The sequence below is a fragment of the Grammomys surdaster genome, unplaced genomic scaffold (genome assembly GCF_004785775.1).
Source record: "Grammomys surdaster isolate TR1022 unplaced genomic scaffold, NIH_TR_1.0 717, whole genome shotgun sequence".
Classification (NCBI taxonomy): Eukaryota; Metazoa; Chordata; class Mammalia; order Rodentia; family Muridae; genus Grammomys; species Grammomys surdaster.
The window spans coordinates 75,084-79,401 of record NW_021605136.1 but is presented as its reverse complement, the minus strand read 5'-3'; positions in this window follow the sequence as shown (position 1 = coordinate 79,401).

Genomic DNA, 4,318 nt, shown 5'->3' with positions numbered 1-4,318 from the left:
CTTGCCCAACTATGGGAGGGATACTTCAATAGTGGCAAAAAAATAGTAAGGTGGAACACCGCCAGACTCCAGGCTCCTGATGATGAAGGTGAAATCTGTCCAATAACTCTGAATCTCAATGAGACCAAATCTTCCAAGTTGGATCAAGAGTTTTCGAGGTTTTCCTGATTTCGGCTGGTACTATGCTTACCACAAGGCAGTGATTCCTTTTCTTTCCCCATAGGTACAGATAAGAATGATGGAGGCTTAGATATCTGGAGGTCACATATGGAAACAGATAGTATAGATACAAATTTAATATGCACAAAATAAAGCATATTCAGTGAGAAATCAATTAAATTTCCAGACATCACTTACAGTATTGGATCAGCAACTTCACATTGATGGCATTATTCAGTAGAGGTAGAACAGAAGAAAACCCAGAAGCTGTGTGTGGACTTCATGTCCATTCTGTGTTCTGACTGGAACTGACACCTCTCAAGGTATGACTTGTCTATGAAGAAGTTCTCATGGCTCAGGGCTGGACTAGGACACAATCAAATAAGGAGAACTCTGTTAAGGCTGAGAACAGATACATATTGGCTATCCTCAATATCTTAGCCTGATCAAGCATCTGCATGTGTCCTAGAAAAGAATTGTGATGAATATTTTTCTACACAAGGGAAAAGTTAATCTTGAGTTCTTCAAGTAGCATGGTATTTTGAATAACTCCAGGTTCTATGCATCCTTTATACCCTACTGCCTCATTTTAGGACAAAGTCCTCAACTACAGCACAGACTCAGAAGTGCATGGATGCTCACAGGTTCTTTTCATGGTTGACTAATTGTCTTATTTGCTCCATTCCTTGTAATACTTATTATGGAGAAGAAGTGCAATAAAAACAATCAAAACCACAAGAGAATTCTTCCCCAAATCAGTGGAAAATGGGCTGAGGTTTCTTCATTGTTACCCAACTAATTTGTTTCCCAGTGACTTAGACACTATACTCCTGTCACTTTCCCCAATAGAGATAACATTTCCTCTGCTGGTGTTTTTCCTCCCCATTCATCCAGAAGCAATTGAAGGATATTGGCTCAAGTGTGTATTTACCTACTGGTTCCTAACATCACTTTGCTACTCTTTCGCTCCTCTATATCATATTAGTTATTATTTATTTTCCTCTTTTTGGGAATATAGCAAAATAAATGACTTTTGTGAAAAAATACTGATTTAGGAAGGAAAATCCCAAGAGTACAGAACTAGAAATCTCTTCCTAGTGTACCCTGCATCTTGATATGGCCTTCTGCCTTGTTTTCATGTTTCCCTAAGACATAATATATAGTATGTGCCAGACAATTGACTTTAAATTAGTTTTTCCTGAATAAGTTTTCATAAAGCTGTTTTGTTAACATTTAGTATTTGCTCACAAACATTTATTCAAGGGTTCTCTGATCTTGTGTTTCTAATCATGATTTTCTGAACTCAAACAGCCTGCCTTAGATGACTTCCTTCTTTATTGAATGGGTGTATAAAATGTACATGGAGACTGAAATAAAGCTGTCTACAGCATTATATTTAGTTGGCCAGATGCTATTTATATTTTAATTATTATACTGGGCCCATAGAACCAGTATCCCCATTGATGAGAGAGTCTGTACTTAGACGCTAAGTGATTCTGTCTTCAACTTATTTTTGATTGGTAAATAAAGATACAGACTATTAATAGTTGGGCAAAAGTAACATAGGTGACGTTGATGTTTATTATGCTGTAAGTAAGAGAGAAATAATTGGAGGATGAAGAAGGAGAAGCCACCATGATTTAGGAATTAAAAAAAAAATTGGCTCTGTAGGCTGGCTAATTGGAGTTAAGAGCAATCCTTATGAAAGATAGTAAATAATAAGTCAGGGTTATTTATATGAAAGTACATTCTGCCAACATAGAGGTAGGCCATTCTCCAGATTTTGTACTATTTAATGCTTATTGTAAAGATAAAGGCTATGTATGATTTTATTTGGGAAATAAATATTATAAAGCAGGGTAGAAACCTCAGACTTAAACTTAGTAATTTCTACAATATAGCATTAGGTTATAGTCTACCTATATTCGGTTCCTTTCATTCTCAGGACATCTCCTGCTTGGACAGAAAAAAATTCACAAGTAGCACAAGAAAAGAGACTTGAAGACCCCCAGATGAAAGATTATAGAAACACCTGCAGCAAGAGGTAAGCAAGATTATTGAGGCAAAATTTAGGTAAAAACAATTCTATATGATGACTACTGTGTCAATTTTTAAAACAAAGCACAACTCTCTGGTGTCTAAAGCACAACTGCTAGATTGTTGCAATACTGCCTTTGACTATAATCCTTGGTTTTCTGATGAAGGGGCCTCAAGTATTGGTGTTTTGGAGGTGACAAAACAGAATATCCAAACTTATTAGCAGAGTGAAAAAAATTCTACTATAATTTGAGTCATAATGAAGTGGTATCAAATGTTATCACTATGATATAGGATGAGTGTGAGAGCCAAATATAGCTTCTTTACATGAGTGTTAATTGGACAATGAAATATTAAGACAGCAAAAATGGTAATATCTTATTATTGGATATTTTGTTTATTTACATTTCAAGTGTTATCATCTTTCCAGAATTTCCCTCTGGAAAGCTCCTACCCCATCACTCATCCCCCTGCTTCTAGGAGGACGCTACCCCACCCACACACACACTACCACCTCACCATCCTGGCATTCCCCCTACACTGGGGCCTCAAACATTTCTTTGATGCTTCTCAGTCATTCAATATTCCTCAGTTGAGAATTCTTTATTTAGCTCTGTACCTCATTTTTAATAGTATTACTTGCTTCTCTGGAGTCTAACTTCTTTTATATATTAGATATTAGCCCTCTATCTAATATAGGATTGGTAAAAATCTTTTCCCAATCTGTTGGTTGCCATTTTGTCCTATTGACAATTTCCTTTGCCTTACAAAAACTTTGCAATTTTAAGAGGTCTCATTTGTCACTTGTTGATCTTAGAGCATAAGCCATTTGTGTTCTGTTCAGAAAATTTCCCCCTATGCCTGTATATTTGAGGATCTTCCCTACTTTCTCTTCTATTAGTTTCACTGTATCTGGTTTCATGTGGAGGTCCTTGATCTACTTGGACTTGAACAATGTACAAGGAGATGAGAATGGATTGATTTGTATTCTTCTACATTCTGACATATAGTTAAATCATCACTATTTGTTGAAAATGCTGTCTTTTTTCCAATGGATGATTTTAGCTCCTTTGTTAAAGATCAAGTGACCAAAGATGTATCAGTTCATTTCTTTGTTTTCAATTCTATTCCTTTGATCTATCAGCCTGTCTGTGTACCAATACCATGTAGAATTTACCACTATTGCTCTACTGTATAGCTTGAGGTCAGAGATGTGGATTCCCCCAGAAGTTCTTTTATTGAGGAGAATAATTTTTGCTATTCTGGGTTTTTGTTATTCAAATGAATTTGCTAATTGTTCTTTTCTAACTTGATGAAGAATTGAGTTGGAATTTTGGTGTGGATTGCACTGAATCTGTAGATTGATTTTTGTAAGATGGCCCTTATTACTGTATTAATCCTGCTAGTCTATGAGCATAGGAGATCTTTCCATCGTCTGAGATCTTCCTTGATCTCTTTCTTAAGAGACTTGAAGTTCTCTTCATAAAGGTCTTTCACTTCTTTGGTTAGAGTCACACCAAGTTATTTTACATTATTTGTGACCATTGTGAAGGAAGTCATTTCCTTAATTTCTTTCTCAGCCTTTTTATCTTTTGAGTAGAGAAAGGCTAGTAATTTGTTTGAGTTAATTTCATATCTGGGCACTTTGCTGAAGTTGTTTATCAGGATTAAGAATTTTCTGGTGTAATTTTTGGGATCACTTAAATATACTATCATAACATCTGCAAATACTGATACTTTGACTTCTTCTTTTCAAATATTTTTCCCTTTTGTAAGAAGGCAAAAATTACAGAAAAAGATCAGGACTCCCAACTGAATTAAAGCTAGTAAATTCACAGGCCTGAGCTAAAAAAAGAAAAAAAAAGGGCGGGGGGAGCTAGACAGAAGGCGAGTCAGCTAGGCTGTTCCAGGAGCTGACTTACTACAAAGAATAGCAGAACTACAAATACAGGTTGGTCAAGGTACTCCGGGAAATGACTGACCACAATGGGCTAGGTTAAGGTCACATTCCTGAGAAAAATGTGTGCAGGATGTTTTCCACTCCCCACCCCGGTTTATGATGTGTGTAAGATGTTTCCCACTCCCCACCTTGGTTTATGACTAACTACTGTTCCTCTTTTTT